Below are 16,579 nucleotides of genomic sequence, written 5' to 3' on the forward strand. Positions count from 1 at the left end.
ACCCTAAGACGTGGAATGGGGCTATCTGGGTAGATGCATAGAGAATCTTGAACTCTCTGGGCCTATTAATGTGGCCTATGCCTCTGCCCCCTTGTCTGAAGACTGAAGAACCTCAAATGAGGCAGGTACTTTGTAGGACAATGTTTGCTCTCTTTAGGACTTGCTACTACTTCTCCTCCAGGCCATGGGACCAAATACTAGGGCCACATCTCAGCATAACTCAATTGGAAAAGTACTGGTATTGCTTAAGGGTGGAGAATTATAAAAGCAAAGGAGTTGTAGGATCTGGATAGCATGACAGAAGGAATCAGGAGAGTTTGTCCAGAGTAGATCCTGATGGTTCTGGATCAGGATGGGGAGGATAAAAAGCTGGAAAAGGCTAGTATGGCTCAGTGGTTGAGCGTCGACCCATGAACCAAAAGGTCACTGGTTCAATTCCTGGTCAGGGTACATGCCTGGGTTTCAGGCACAGTGGGGGCTGTGCAGGAGGCAGCTGATCAATGTTTCTCTCTATTGATATTTCTATCTCTCTATCCCTTTTCCTTCCTCTCTCTCTAAAATCAATAGAAAACATATTAAGCTGGAAAAGGGAGAGATTATCAGGATGAGATATATTTTCATGACACAAGACTTAACATCCTGGCAAGGGTCCCTCAAACTGGTTATGATACACTGCTGGCATTGCTCTTGGAAGCATGGAAAAAGCAATGGCCTGCAATGGCCTACATTACATGAAGTAGAGGTGCCAGAAATACCATGGCAAATTGTGAAGGGAGGATTCAGAAGGGTCAGAAATACAGGCATGCTAGAATGGCCCTAGTATCAGAGCACAAGTCCACAGTACCTGGAGGAAATGCCATTTACAAAGGCAAGAAGACATGCACAGTTGAGGAGAGGAACCAGCATCTTTGAGAAGCTTAGGAGTGACTGTTCTCTGGTCTGGCACATACTGGGACACATCAAAGTGAAGGTGAAACTTTTGTCCTATTATTAAGAAAGAAGCCCGGCCCTTCCCGGTGTATCTCAGTCCTTAGCAGGCGTCCTCAAACTACGGCCCACGGGCCACATGTGGCCCGCCGAGGACATTTATCCGGCCCGCCGGGTGCCGCTGCCTGTCCTGCTTAGCAGCCGACTCGTCCCGGGCCCGCAGTGTGCATAAGAATTTGTTCATAGTTTTTTTTTTAAACTATAGTCCGGCCCTCCAACAGTCTGAGGGACAGTGAACTGGCCCCCTGTTTAAAAAGTTTGAGGACCCCTGCCTTAGAGGGTTGACCAGGGCACCAAAGGGTCTCAGGTTCCATTCCCAGTCCAGGGCATGTACCTGGGCTGCAGGTTCGATCCTCGGTCCCAGGCGGGGCACCTGTGGGGCAACCATAGATATGTCTCTCTCATATAGATGTTTCTCTCTCTCTAAAAAATCAATGGAAAAAATATCCTCAGATGAGGATTAATAAATAAATAGAAAGATGGAAGGAAGGAAGGAAGGAAGGAAGGAAGGAAGGAAGGAAGGAAGGAAGGAAAAAAAAAAAAAGAAAGAAGCCCAGCTGGTGTGACTCAGTTGGTTGGGCCTAGTTCCATGTACCAAAATGTTGCTGCTTCGATTCCCAATAGGGGGCATGCAGGAGGCATCTGATTTATGTTCCACTATCACATCTGTTTCTCTTTCTTCCTCTCCCTTCCTCTCTCTCTCTCAAAAAAAAAAAAAAAAAAAATCAATGGAAAAAAAAATTTTTTTAAAGAAAGAAGCCCAGTCACTTGATAGGACCCAGAGATGGTACTGGTTAATTTTCTGTGTCCACTTGGTCAGGCTATGGTGCCCAGATGTTTGGTCAAACACCAGCCTAGACGTTGCTGTAAAGGTATTTTTTAGATGTAACTAACATTTAAATCAGTAGACTCGGAGTGAAGCAGATTACCTTCCATATTGCGGGTGGGCCTCATCCAGTCAGTTGAAGGTCGAAAGAGAAAATACTGAGGTTCCCTTGGAGAGGAAGAAATTCTGCCTCTGTCTTCCAACTCTACTGCAGAAGGAAGACTGCAATGTGTGTGTGTGTCTGTGTGTGAGTGTGTGTGTGAATGTGAGTGTGTGTGGGTGTGAGTGGGTGTGTGAATGTGAGTGTGTGTGTGTGAGTGTGTGTGTGATCTCCATTCCCCCTCTGGAGAAATCTGATAAATACAGTCTCTTTGGGATAAGTATGGTGCCTTAGCCCAGACACTAAGAGGGACCCTGCAGGCTCCTCCCCACTCCCCAGCCCTCTCCTATTCCCACCCCCTCCCCCTCCCACTGGCAACCCCACCTGCCCCCTAGGATATGGAAGCCTTGGTTTTCTGGCATAGAGCCAGGACTGAGGAATGGACCCCTGACTGGGTACCCAGATGACTCCCTGATGCGGAGCCTCAGGGCCTGCACCATTAACCTTTCAGCTCCCTGTTGATAGGGGGGACCTACAATCTGCTAGATAGAGCACCTGAATTAATCTGAAAAATAATCATATTATTTTAAATCTTAGAACACATATACTTATGTGATTAGGGGGTTAAGTTTCTTATATGTGAATAGGGGCTTAAGTTTTTCTTAAGTTTCCTTTTCAAGGCCCGTGCAAAGCGATTAAGGAGGTGACTCAGCTGTGAATCCAGCAAGCAGAACCAATAAGCATGGTCAGGCCTACCCATGAGGAATCAAAACATCATCTCATCAACATAATCTCATCGCCTGATGACAAGGACAATACCCAATGTCTGTGGACCTCCAGGACTACACGTAGATGTATTCCGTTCCCAGACTCACCCTAGCCCAGCCGTGGGCAAACTACGGCCCGTTCGGCTGTTCTATCCGGCCCGCGGAGCCGAAAGAGCGGAGGGTTCTCTTGCTCTCCCCTCCACTCCTTCACCAGCAGCAGTGTTAACATGGCAACGTCGGGAAACAAGGCCACAGCTCCTTCTTCTGAGTGGGCGGATTTATATCCGCCCATTCAGTAGAAGGAACAACCTCTCAATCTTCCAGAGGCTCCTTGTAATGCCCGCGGACGCGTCCCCCCCGACATCATCCTGGGAATGGGTAGACACGTTATCGTGATGTAGGGAGACACGCCCCTGGAGAGCACAGTATCAGAGCATTAGCTAAAAAGGAGACCAACAACACTGTTCCCACTGAAGTTGATGTTTTAAAGACCAAAAACCTTTCAACCCAGTCTACATTGCCATCTACATCTACGTCCGGGCATAATTTGGAAGTTGCACTAAAGAAAATGTTTAATTTACTGTTTACACATTTTGTTCTTTTCTATTTGTTTTAGTTTTAAATTATTTTATTATATTTAAGTTTAATTTGAAAGGCTTTTGTACCTTTCCTTTGTTAGGCAATTTTATTTTGCCTTTGCCATCTTCAATATAAGGTATGTTATTGTGCTATGATTCCTCCATTTTTTGAAGTTTCAAATTATAATAATTAGTGTTTACATTCTTCTTGTTAAAACATTTGAAATGAATAAAACTATTGAAATAAAATTAAAAAAGACCGTACCCTTTTATGTAATGATGTTTACTTTGAATTTATATTAGTTCACACAAACACTCCATCCATGCTTTTGTTCCGGCCCTCCGGTCCAGTTTAAGAACCCATTGTGGCCCTCGAGTCAAAAAGTTTGCCCACCCCTGCCCTAACCCCTTCCCCTTTAAAATCCTGTCCCCTGCACCTTGCTGGAAGACAGAATTTGAATGCTTGTGAGCACCCTGTCTTCTTGGTTGGCTAGCCTTCTCAGTAAATGCCTTACATGATTCAACCTGGCCTTTGTTATTGGACAGAGCTACAGGCAGCCGGAGCTCAACCGGGAGTTTCCCTGGTAACACTAACCCATCCCCAGAAAGGCACCCATACTTCCCTCACTGCTTGCTTCTCAGGAGAGCAGTGACACCTAACCTCTACTGTATTTGGCGTATCCCACGATTCCTCATTTTCTTTCTGCTTTAGATGGGGAGAGGTGCTGGAACAGGGCTGGATGACGGATGAAGGACTCCCTTCATTGTTGCTTCTCTGTCCAATGAAAAGCGAGGCAGGGCAGGGGCACAGTGTGGAGGAGGTGAGAGTCCTGGGTTGGGGAGCACCTCAGGACACCACACCCTATGCAGGTAAAGGCTCAGGACCCAAGTTAGTGAGGTTCTACCTTTAGCTGGAAATCCACTTCCAAGTCCTTTATTATCGCTCTCATTAGAGTCCAAGTACTTTAGGGGGTAATTCTTGGCCTGGTAATTCTTGGCCTAGAGTCTTTTGTGTCAATTTTAACTTCTTAAATTACAATAATAATAATAATAATAATAATAAAACACTAATGAGACAAAAGCAGGTTATTCTGGTGAGACTGGAGGTCAGCTCCGTGTGCTGTCCCCTGGACCAGCAACAGGTTTTCCTTAAGAAGAGATTTAGTTTATATAGACCCAGTCACCTCTGCTTAGTTGTAAAGCCGTCAGGGCAAAAGTCACACCCAGCGTAGGGCTCAAACCCGCCACCGGGGATTTGAGGGTTCTCCGGCTCTCCTAACTAATCTGGCCAGGCAGTTGTAAGGGCTCATCACCCCAAAACTAGTTGAAGCTAGAACTTTCGCCGAAAACTGGTAGAGATCCACCCTGGATCCCCTCGTGCTGCATTCCGGCCCGGAGCGCTGAATTGGCTGGTCCTGTGAGCAGGAAGCGAGGGAGCCCTCCTGTGGGTCTCGGTGCCTCAGCAGCTCCAGAGGCGGGCAAGTCGAGGGCAAGGAAGGGAACCGGGATGAGTGTCACCAGAGGTACCCTGTGAGGAAGCAGTGGGATCTTCAATCACGGACTCCCTCATTTTCAAACTTGCAGCCCTTTGTAGGGCCGCAGCAAGAAGCAAATCAGGAAGACTGGGTTGGGGGGCTCCCTTGCTAGTGCAAGAGGAAAGAGGGGGCGTTGGAGCTGCCCTTTGGGGAAGAAGTGCGCTCCGCTCCCACCCCATATCTGACCCCTGCGTGGGGGTTCCAGAGCTGCCAGAGTCTTCTGGGGCCGAGGCCAGGCCCAGAGGGTTCTCGGCTGAGGACAGGAGCCCGGTCTGTGCGGACCCCGAGATGATCGAGGATCCCCTTGGGGGCGACAGAGCGTTATGCTCAGGGTGCTGACCTTGTGTCCCACTTTGGTGAAGTCTCCAGGCTGGGGTCCACCTTGAGAGACCTCCGCGCTCACCCAGGCCACGGCCTCCCTTCTTGTCACCGCCCCCTCCTCTAGTGACTTGGGGCTGGGGGCCCTCGGCGGGGGGCCGGAGGCTCAGGCTCCGCGGGTCTAGGGGAAAGGGAGGCCGCAGCTCCCCCTCTGGGCAGGTCTGGTGGCCCCGCACCTCCTCCCCGGCTGGAATTGAAACTGAACCCTCCCCTCCCCGGTCCCCCTCCTGGGACAGAGAAACCGGAACCGCAGGACGGGAGGGCGGAGCCGCGGGCTAAGGCTTCCAGGGACAAAAGTCAGCAGCGCCTCGGCGTGTCGGCTCGTTGGTCTAGGGGTATGATTCTCGCTTTGGGTGCGAGAGGTCCCGGGTTCAAATCCCGGACGAGCCCGCTTTTTTTCCCGCCGGCGGGGGACGCCGCTTCCCGGGACCCAGAGGGGCCACCCGCCGCGGCCACGCCTTTCCCGGCGAGCGAAGGTCTGGGCAGCGTGGCCCGGCAGTCTCAGAATCCGGCGACCATGCAACTTGGTCTGCGAATACACTTTTGCTTTGGGTGTGAAAGGTTATAAATTCAAATTCTGGAGGAGCCCACGTTTTCAAACGCCTTTTTCCTTCTTGGGGGGCTGTTCGAAGGGGCCGTCCGCAACCGCGGGAAGGAAGGGCACCGCAGCCGAAGGCTGGTGACGGAGGGGGGGCGGGTTGCCTCAGTGCTGGGGCCGCCAAGCGCAGGAGGTCCCCCCGGGTCTCCGAGGCTGCGCTCCCGACATGGGGTGTCTTTTCTTCACGCTGAAGAACTGCTGTGTTTTATTATGCAGATATGATGAGACACACAGATCCAGCCATTGAAAAGATGGCTTGTTACTCACAGTTCCCAAGACGTGGGGACACACCGCCTCAGGGGCCGCAGGGGCAGCACCCAGGTTTGTCCAGAGGCAGAGGGATGCGGGGGAATCTGGGCCAGAGCTTCATGGTGGTTTCACGGGAGGTGAAGCAGGTGTCGATGGGCTGGGTGGAGTAATTTCAGCCGCCTCTGGCATAGGTGCTGTCCTGCGTTGTGTTTCCTGGCCTTGGAGTGATTCTGGAAGGTGGACAGTGGCTCTGAGTGTGAGCCAGATACAAGGGCTGATTTGGGGCTGTGGACTCTGGCTTGGTTGGTTTGCATTTGAAATGCCTGCTCATGGGTGAGGGAGGGGTGGGGGCTGCTATCTCCACAATTTGGTTAACTCCGGGAGGGGCAGCCAAAGCTTCAGAATACAGAAAATAAAAGACACGGCTAATACAGGCAGGGACTGAAGCTTTGGTGGAAATTCCACGGCGGCTCCAAGCTGGGAAGTTTCCTGATCCCAATCACAGAGGCATGCCTAGCCCAGGGGGTGCCGCATACAGCCACCCAGCCCCCTTCCCTGCAAGCTGCCTCAGGGCCAGAGTCCCCCGGGAGCCTGCAGACTGGCAGGCAGGCCGCTGGGCCTGTCTGATCTAAACCTCCGTGGGTTTCTCTACTTATGCCTCGCCTCGGGGTGGTGATCTGGGTGCCTCTGTCAAATCTTCTGACTTGAGTTCCTGAATGAGTGGGTCTCCTGTGCAGAAACCAGAGCCCACTCGGATGCCCAGGGAGGCCTCTCCCTACCCTAAGGCCCATGGCATCAAGGGAGAAACCAGGGTCCCTGGCCAAAGCTTTCTTCTCTGGTGATCAGAATCTTTTAAGACTCCTGGTCCTTTAAGAGGAAACCACTTCAGCCTTCACAAGCAGGATAGTTCCTCTCCAAAGTCCTCTTCTGTGCCGGCCCTCCCTCAGGCCCCCTTCCCCCCCCCCCACTTCCCCCTTCTGCCTCAGGGTCTACTGGACACCAGCATCAGACCAGGGCCTGGCTTGCGCTGGGCTCAGCTATCCGATGAATGGGGAGTGGACAGTCCAGGACAGCGAAGTGCATGCTGCAGAGGAAGGTCCCTGTTCAGGAGGTCTTATTCTTGCTTCAGCTTCAAATCCCAGAGGAGCCCTTAGTTTGTCATTCCTGGTTATTTTAGGGCTTAAATGGAGTCCCCAGCAGAGTGGAGTGAGGTGTGGGATTGTGGGGCTAGATGGGAGGCTGCATTGTGGGTGCAGATCCCAGCTGGACCCCAGTCGTCAGATTGGGCCTGGGCACTGAGTCCGGGTGTCTAGGTGTGCTCAGTGGACAGGGAGACGCCTTGCCCCAGGCTATGAGCAGTGGCAATATGGGATGTCTCCCCTGAGGGCTCCGTGAATTTTCTCAACATCCTTCCTCATCTTTTTGCTCCCTACTTAAATATCCCTACTTCCTGTACACCTTCCTGGTTGGGATGCTGGTCTTGGACTCCAGAAGTTGGGTCCCAGGGCAGGTCCCTCAGTGGGTGGTATGGGAGGGGGTGTGGTCCTTGGAGCCTCTGGGAGCCTGGGGGTGTGGGTGTTGGGGGAGGGGCGAGTCCAAAATTCGTTCTCAGCTTCACTCCACAGTCAGCCCTTACCAGGACAAAGGAGGACCTGGGGGCACTTTCCCAAACTGATGGTTTCAGTTTTTCGTGGGCAGGAGAAGGGGGAAGCAGAGGAGCAGGACACCCCAAAACCTGGATGGGGACTTGCCAACCTGGAGTCTCAGCTTATGGCAATAGTGAACCTCCTCCATTCCCTTCTTGTGCATGGGGACCTGAGCCAAATCCTTTCTGGATACCCACTGGAAAGGAGGGAGCAGTTCGTGGACAAGAAAACTGGGACAGTTTCTGATCTTTGAGGGTGCAGTTGGGTTGAGCTCACCAAGGAAGACAAAGATTCACCACAGGCCTGTGGCTTGTTGGCCTGGGAATGTGATTCTCATTTAGGGTGTGAGAGGCCCTGGGTCCAAACCCCTTTGAAGAGTGGTTGGTGGTTGGGTTTGTCGGAACACAGAGTCCCTAAGTCCTGCTGTTGCATCTGTGTTCACTAGGGGATGACATGCCCACCCAGGGTGACACCCTCATACATGCTCCTAGTGGTCTGGGTTGCTCTGCCCTGAGGGGCCAGTCCATGTTGAGTGATGATTTAGTAAAAGTTGACCTTTTTATGACTGTGGACATGCTGCCCTGTAGATGAGTAGATAATTGCAGTGGCTTGTTCTATTGACGACACCAAAGGAAAAGTGGGTGGCTTTTCTCTGGGAACTAGGTTCAGATTTCCGATGGACCCACTTTGCTGAGAGAGGAAGCTGAGGAAGGAAGAGGTTCAAGGAGAGGAGGCAGCACCACCTCCGTGTGGCCGTGTGCAGTGGCAGCTACACGTTTCCCTGCCGGTCGGACTATACGCTGTTGGTGCTTTAAGAGATTGCACCTGGACCAAGTACGCCAGGAATTGCTCAGAGGCCTGTGCAATTTGTAGGAAATTTGCTGTCCAAAGGACCCCCCAGTTATAGAGTGCTGTATTCTGTTGAAATCTGAATTTATTCAGTGAAAGATTTGTTTTCAAGTTTACCAACTCTTTATTTTCACTGAGCATGTTATTTTATAAATGACAAGATGTGAGGGTTAGAATCAAATGCTTTGTTTTTCTTTTAACTTTATTTTTAAAAATTATGTCAGTTTGAAAAGTCCACCTCAGTGTTGTGGTTCAGTAAACTGGCTTTGCTCTATGGAGGAAAGAGTGTTAAACTTGGCATTTTAAAAGATGTTTCTTTAAGGTTAAACATGATTTCTAAGTGTTATTTTTACTTGTGTTTGCTTTTTGTATGGCCAGATATTGAGCTTGTTTTTTGGTGTTTTTTTTTTTTGGTTTTTTTTTTTGTAGTTCCTGATATTTTTAGAAAAATCAAAATAAATGTGTTCCATACAAAAAAGGACACCCACCATCAAGTTCGAACCCACGACCCTGAAACTAGGAGATTCAGTGCTCTCCCTACTAGGCCATTGAGGCAAATGTGAAAAGGAGGCTGCAGCTAAATTTCAGAACTTGACCGGCTGTGGATGAACCAAAATGAATGGGTGGGTCAGGTCCTGGAGACAGTGGGGATGGGGCTATTTCTGAAGTTCCGTCGAGGCTGCCTGCATGTCAGGGCTGCCAGCCTGGAGACTGGGGAAAGGTGAAGCTGGCATGCCAAGTGGGGGTGAGACACCACACTGACCTACAGATGAACAGACAGAGGCTCAGCGACCCTCGACCCTGGAGAGCCCTGGGGTGTGAGCAGGACGCAGAGCAGACCTGTGCTTTCGAGCTGATTCCACATCTCCACATCTTATGGGCATGTGGCAGGAAATGGGGAAATGACAACAGAACTATTGCCCTGTATGTGGTCAAACGAACCCATAAACTTAAAATAATTGTTAGGCCTACTGGATTCCAATTGTTCACATTACTCCAACTATTTTTTTTTTTAGTTGTCTGAAAACTATTTTATTTTTTAAAAATTAAGTTATTTTGCCCCAAACTTTCTTGATCTGCGCTTTGGGTAATTCTGAGCTGCCACCTGGCTGTGAGGGCAGAGAAAGTAGAAGACTCCAGGGTGCCCACCAGGTTTCCTGCTACCAGGCCTCTGCCTTGGAGGAAGGGTGTCCCTGGAAGGAGCCAGTGCATCCTTGAATGGCAGGTGTGAGCAGCTGAAACCTGTACCCAAACTGGGGATGAGAAAATACTAAAGTTGCTGGATGTGAGCATGGTATTTGGGATATTATAAAACAAAAGAACTTTATTTATAGAGATATTTGCAAAAAAAAAAAAAAAGGCAAATGCTTTTATTGGCGAAGCAATATTATATGTGCTTTAAAATATTTTTTTAAAAAGTGGAGGGAGATAGTTTTCTTTGTAATTTATTGATTTTTGAGAGAGAGAGAGAGAGAGAGAGAGAGAGAGAGAAAGACATTGATTTGTTGCTCCACTCATTCTGTTAGAGAGTAGAAATTTTTGAGCATGCTTCCTCCTAGTCGACTGAGCCTTGAATCCCAGCTGCACCTCACAAAATAGCTTTGCAAGATAGAACACTGTCAGCTTTCTGAAGAATAGGATGGCCCTGTAAATAACATGGTCATCAATAATATGACCCTGACATTACTTAAGAAAAACTGTTTTGTCTTAAATTGCTTGTTCTACAAAAACAAGATGTGGTAAATGTGCTTAAAAGTGTTCCTGCACAAAGGGTCGGGGCTGCTCTCTGGACTCCCTTCGTGGAGAAAGGCAGAGCAGTCGCTAGCCGGCTAATAAAGTTTCCCTGAATTTTAATTTGGTCTGGACCCCAGTGGTCGTTCACTCGCATTCACTCCACAACAATTCATGCATTCATCCGTTGATTCCTGCATGTGCCCTGACTGGGGATCTAGTCGGAAACCTTGGTGCATGCGGACTACATTCCAACCCACTGAGCTACCCAGCCAGAGCAGATAGGTTTTAAAAATATACAGGAACAGGGGAAGCTGTGCACATGTGGGGGCAGAGGATTTATGAGAACTCTGTATTTCTGCTCAATTTTGCTGTGGACCTAAAACTTCTCTTAAAAACACACAGAAAATTTTCAGCCTCTTTCTTCTAATACTATTTAGCCCCATCTTTCTCCTCTCTTGGGTCTCCAATGACTCAAACACTAGATATTTTGTTAAAGCCCACAAATCCCTGAGGCTCTGTTTTTTTTGTTTGTTTGTTTGTTTGTTTGTTTGTTTTTTAAATGTATTTTATCGATCCTTCACAGAGAGGAAGGGAGAGGGATAGAGAGCTAGAAACATCAATGAGAGAGAAACATCGATAAGCTTCCTCATGCACACCCCCCACTGGGTATGTGCCCGCAACCAAGGTACATGCCCTTGACCAGAATCGAACCTGGGACCCTTGAGTCCGCAGGCCGACGCTCTATCCACTGAGCCAAACCGGTTAGGGCTGTTTTATTTTTTTTAAATCCATTTTCTCTCTTTTTTCAGATCAGATCATTTCTATCATTCTATTTTTAAGTTCACAGATTCTTTTTTTTTTTTTTATTTTATTGATATTTTACAGAGAGGAAGGGAGAGGGATAGAAAGCTAGAAACATCCATGAGAGAGAAACATCCATCAGCTGCCTCCCGCACACCTCCCACTGGGGATGTGCCCGCAACCAAGGTACATGCCCTTGACCGGAATCGAACCTGGGACCCTTCAGTCCGCAGGCTGACGCTCTATCCACGGAGCCACACCGGTTTCGGCAAGTTCACAGATTCTTATTGCTGTCTTGTCCATTCTACTGTTGCCCATAAATTATGTTTTTTATTTAGGTTATTGTATTTTTCAGTTCTAAGTTTTCCATATTTATTCTTTATATCTTATATTTCTTTGAGACTTTCTGTTTTTTGAATTCTCCATCAGGTTCTAATTGCTCATTGGAATATGTTTACGATGGCTGCTTTACCACCTTTACAACCCTGTCAGGCAGTTCCAACATCTGAGTAGGTGTCTTTCAATTGTCCTTCCTCCTTCAAGTTGATATTTTTCTTGGTTCTTAATATGACCGGCGATTCTCATTGCATCTTGGACATTTTCAGTATCCTATCCAATAAAGAGGGAATATGCTAATTGACCATCACTCCATCACAAAGATGGCTGCACCCACAGTTGAGGCCAAGTTCCCTTAAGGAGCCTTAACAAGCAATCAGCAGGGACCTGAGGCTACGCCCTCCCCCGTAGGGCTTGACAGGGTCCCTCAGGCCCTGCCCCCCACCCTGGTGTCAGGGTGAGGGACCTCAGGCCGCACCTCCTGCCTTGGCACCAGGCCGGGGGACCTCAGGCCGTGACCCCCACCAGGTGGGGCTTGACAGGGGACTTCAGGCCACGCCCCCCACCCCGGCACCAGGCTGGGGGACCTCAGGCTGCACCAGCACCAGGCCAGGGGACCTGATGCTGCGCCCCCCTGCCTGGCGGGGCTTGACAGGGACATCAGGCCACGCTCCCACCCAGCGGGACTTGATGGGGGACCTCAAGGTGCACCCCCAGTGCTGGGTCGGGGGAACTCAGGCTGTGCCTCCTGCCCAGCGGGGCTTGATGGGGGACCTGAGGTTGCATCCCCCTGCCTGGCGGGGCTTGACAGGGGATCTCAGGCCGTGTCCCCCACCTGGTGGTGCTTGACGGGGGACCTCAGGCCATGCCCCCTGGCCTGGTGCCAGGACAGGGGACCTGAGGCTACGCCCCCCTCCTCGGCGGGGCTTGACAAAGGTGGGACTGGCCAGGTCTGGATCTAGCCCAATGGTGGGGGGGCTGCTGGGTCTGGGTCTCACGCAATTTTGAGGCGCATGTGGGTGGGCGGAGACTTGACTCTGGGTCCCCCTTTTAATGTGCACAAATTTCATGCACCGGGCCACTAGTTATGTTATGAAACTCTATCTTATTTGTCTCTGGTTTACCAGCTTCCTCTGACAAAGCGCCCTCTGGTGGGTAAAGAGGGCACTGCACTGTTGTTGCGGAGGTAGTTCACCCCGGGTGGGGCCTCCCTTACTGCTGGGCAGGAATGGAGTTGAAGATCCCCACTAGGCATCCACTGACACCTTCTGGCTGGGAGAAAAGGTGGTCGCCTTGTACTCCACCAGGACAAAGAGAAGGTTGGGGCAACCTCTATGTCCATCATTAACGGCCAGAGTAATGCAGGGCACTGGGCCACAGGCTGAAGTAGCCCTGCAGTTTCTGCTCAGACCCCAGGAAGGGAAAGAGGAGGTGAGGAGAAACTTGGACCAAAGTGGAGAAGTCAATTTTATGAAGTGGATGCTCAAGGTACCCCTACACCACACTGGTCATTATTAACAATAAAAAGTAGTATAAGGCCACTGGCCAGACCCTGGTTCACCCTGAACATAGTTGGGGGGCTTGGTGGACCAGGACCCTGGTCCCCATGGGCTCATGTTGGGGGAGAGGTTGATTCAGATGTCTGATCAAATAGAAGGGTATAGGGATTCTAATGTTTAGTAGTTTGGGAATTCCAGTGCCTGTTTTGTCCCTGCCTCCACCCGTCCCCCCTAAGAAATAGGGGACAGATGATTGGTCTCTGTGTGGCAGCAGCCTGGCTTGGGGGCATGGCTTCCACTCCCTGACTCTTATTTCTTCCACTGGGGAAGCCCATGGGGAGACCACCCACCCTGGTAGAAGGCATAAGAGGTTTTGGGACTTCCCAGAATTGTAGCAGCTCACCACAGAGCCAGATTTATAGGTGTGGTCCCTAACAACTGAGCTCTCTGGTTGATTGCGTAAGTTTCCCTTGTCAGCTGCTGGAGGAGAAAGAGAAAGTAAAAGAAGTGGGCAAGGGCAAGGCAAGGGTGGCATAGTGGCTCATTGATCTAAGGCAGGGATTTTCAACCCTTTTCATCTCATGGCACACATAAACTGATTACTAAAATTCTGCGGCACATCAAAAAATATATTTTTTGCCAATTTGACAAAAAAGATAGGTATAGCCCTGACCGGTTTGGCTCAGTGGATAGAGCGTCGGCCTGCAGACTCAGGGGTCCCAGGTTCGATTCCGGTCAAGGGCATGTACCTTGGTTGTGGGCACATCCCTAGTGCCTCCCTCCCGTCAGGAGGCACCTGATTGATGTTTCTCTCTCATCAATGTTTCTAACTCTCTCTCCCTCCCCCTTCCTCTCTGTAAAAAATCAATAAAATATATTAAAAAATAGGTATAGAATAGTTTTGATTCATTCACACCGGATGACTATTGTTCTGTTGGCTCTTTTTTACAATCTAAGGGGAAAGAAACCAATGCCCCTGACTAGTCAGGTATCACATGGTGTGTGTGTGTGTGTGTGTGTGTGTGTGTGTGTGTGTGTGTGATTTCAAAGAAGGAGAAACATCAATGATGAGAGAAAATCACTGATTGGCTGCCTCCCCAACGCCCCCTACTGGGGATGGAGCCCGCAACCCGGGCCCATGTCCTGACTTGAATCCCCCGGTGACCTTCTGGTTCTTAGGGCGAAGCTCAACCACTGAGCCACAGCGGCTGGGAAGGTATCACGTGATTTTTTAAATCTTTATTGTTGAAAGTATTATATATGTCCCCTCTCCCCCACTGACCTCTTCAAACCCACCCCCACCCCTACCGGCCCCAGGCACACGGATTGAAAATCGCTGGTCTAGGGGGTTTGCTTCGCGCTTTGGGTGCCCGTGGTCCCGGGTTGAAATCCAGAATAAGCCCCCCTTTTCCTTTCTCTGTCTTCAGCGGAATATAGAGGAGACCTACTGGGCCGAGGCTTCTGCCGGCACAACCAGGGTGGGGGGCCTGGCAACGCAGAAAGCATCCCTTGTGCTGGGGATCCCGCCTACCAACCAACCGCGGTTCGAGGCCGAGACTCCGGAGAAGCAGGCGGCTACTTACAAGTAAGGAAGGGGAAGTGCGTCGTTGGTTGCTCTGGGAATAAGAACTCTTGGAGTTCGAGATCAATGCCACTCAAGTCCTGGGTGAAATCCTACCTACTCTTAGCTGAAGTTGCGATTTAGTTGGGGGCTCAGGCTCCCGCCCCCTGCCCACTCCCAGGCTACCGGGCCTTCCTGGGTGAGAGCGCAAGGAAATTAGCACCGCGGATCGGAGGGCGTGTGGGGCTTTGCACTCTCTCTGAAAACCGGAGGGAGGACCCGCCTCCGCCCTGGTGAGCTGCGAGGGCGCCGCTGACCCGCCCTGGCACGGGGCCATCCTCTCCCAGTGCCGGGCCATCGTAGGGCACCTGAGGCCAGGACCTTTGCTGCCCGGTTGCTTTGGTCCGTAGAACAAAACGACTCAACGTCAGCCTCCGGGGCTGGACGCCCCAGGTCGGAAACGCATTTTCTTGGTTTTGATTTTGTCTGGGGTGGAGCGGGGAGCGGAGCCGGGAGCGGAGCCGGAGAAGCAGGAGCCGGGAAGGAGCAGAGGCGGTGGCGGCTGTTTCACCCACTGGGTGTCCCACCGTGGGGATGCGGCGTTTTTCAAAGCGGGGGTCCCCAGGGATCAGGGCTCCAGGACGTCCACGCGCCGTCGCCCCGCTCTTGAGTGTCCACCAGCCGCAACCGACCGGTAACGCCTCGCGCGGGCTTTTGCCCCAGCGGGTCCCTCGCTGCAGGGAGGAGCGCCTGGAGGTAACCGGAGGACGGCGCGGACTTCGGGCCGGAGGATCCGTGTTGTCCCAGCGCAGAGGGGAGGCGGCGGCCGAGGACCGCGGGCGGCGCCAACGGAGGGCGGGCCGCGCAGGGGCTGTTCCCCTCGGGTGGGCGTTGGGAACCGGGGCCGCCTTCCAGGCCATCTGAAATCGGAGTCTCCCCACGTGCACATTTACCACCTCTGCGGGTCCCGCCCCGGACGCCACACCGGCCACAAAGAGCCACGGGGGTAGCTCGTTGGTGTAGGGGTGCGATTCTCGCGTGGGTGCGAGAGATCCCGGATGAGCCCTCTGTAACTCTGCAGATGTGGATCAGAGATCAGAGATCTAGGCTCGGCCTTGAGATCTCAGCACAGGATCACGAGGCTTGGCTCCGTGGGAGATGATTTATAAAAGGCTCACTAAGTGCATCTCACTACCGCTTTAAAAAAATAAAATGGCCCTGGCCGGTTTGGCTCAGTGGATAGAGCGTCGGCCTGCGGACTGAGGGGTCCCAGGTTCGATTCCGGCCGGGGGCACATGCCCGGGTTGTGGCTCCGTCCCCGGTGGGGGGTGTGCAGGAGGCAGCCGATCGGTTGTTCTCTCTCATCATTGATGTTTCTGTCTCTCTGTCCCTCTCCCTTCCTCTCTGAAATCAATAAAGAAATATATTTAAAAAAAAAATAAAATGAAGCTTTCAAAGCGCCAAACCTTGTCCCCCGACAAGCTAATTTCTTTGCTGGTCCGAGGTAGGTGTTCCTTCCCGTGTACATCAGAAATTCGTGCTTCTCTAGCCGGATGCTGGACGCCTTTTAAACACCCAGCCTGGGGCTCCCCCTACAGTCCGAGTCCAAGAGGCAAGGGCCTCTGCCAGAGGGCCTGGGAGCTTGGGAAGAGGCGATGGGGATGGGCTACTAGCGTTTGTAGCAGGCATCCCTAGGCTGCCTCCCCAGCCGGTCACCCCTCACCTAGGCGTGGCCTCCTGACGGCCCCCTTTTCCTATAGGGAGGTCGGGAAGGATTCCTGGGAGCTCCAGTGCCGGGTCCTGGGGTCCTGAGCCCCAGCATCATGCCCTACTCTTGGGCTCCGACTATGCGTAGATGGGAAAGCCCAGACGTGAAAATCTGGTCCTGCTAACACCGGAGAGTTAGAAGATCCAAGCATTTGAAGAACAGTAGTGGGTATGTTGTTGGTCCAAGGCTATATGGTCCCATGTGGTTACAGCCCCACTCCATGCCCCACCAGTAAATAACATCAGTGGATTCACCAGACAACACACTTTGTCAGAATATCTCTAACCCGTGACTAAGTTTAACAAACCATGTTCAAGAACTCTACAGGGGTGGACATTTGTTCTTCAGAACCCTGAGCAGGGATGCC

General features: G+C 51.3%; 1 long non-coding RNA gene across 1 annotated transcript; it reads right to left on the reverse strand.

The window, feature by feature from the left end:
* Positions 1-4,176: 4,176 nt before the first annotated feature.
* On the reverse strand, positions 4,177-5,405 carry LOC308254841. Its single transcript, XR_013961253.1, has 2 exons — positions 5,134-5,405; positions 4,177-4,786 (listed from the first exon to the last, which is right to left on the reverse strand). It is a non-coding gene; the product is annotated as an uncharacterized lncRNA (long non-coding RNA).
* Between the last annotated feature and the right edge of the window lie 11,174 nt (positions 5,406-16,579).

Source organism: Plecotus auritus, assembly GCF_963455305.1.
Source record: "Plecotus auritus genome assembly, chromosome: 7".
Taxonomy (NCBI): domain Eukaryota; kingdom Metazoa; phylum Chordata; class Mammalia; order Chiroptera; family Vespertilionidae; genus Plecotus; species Plecotus auritus.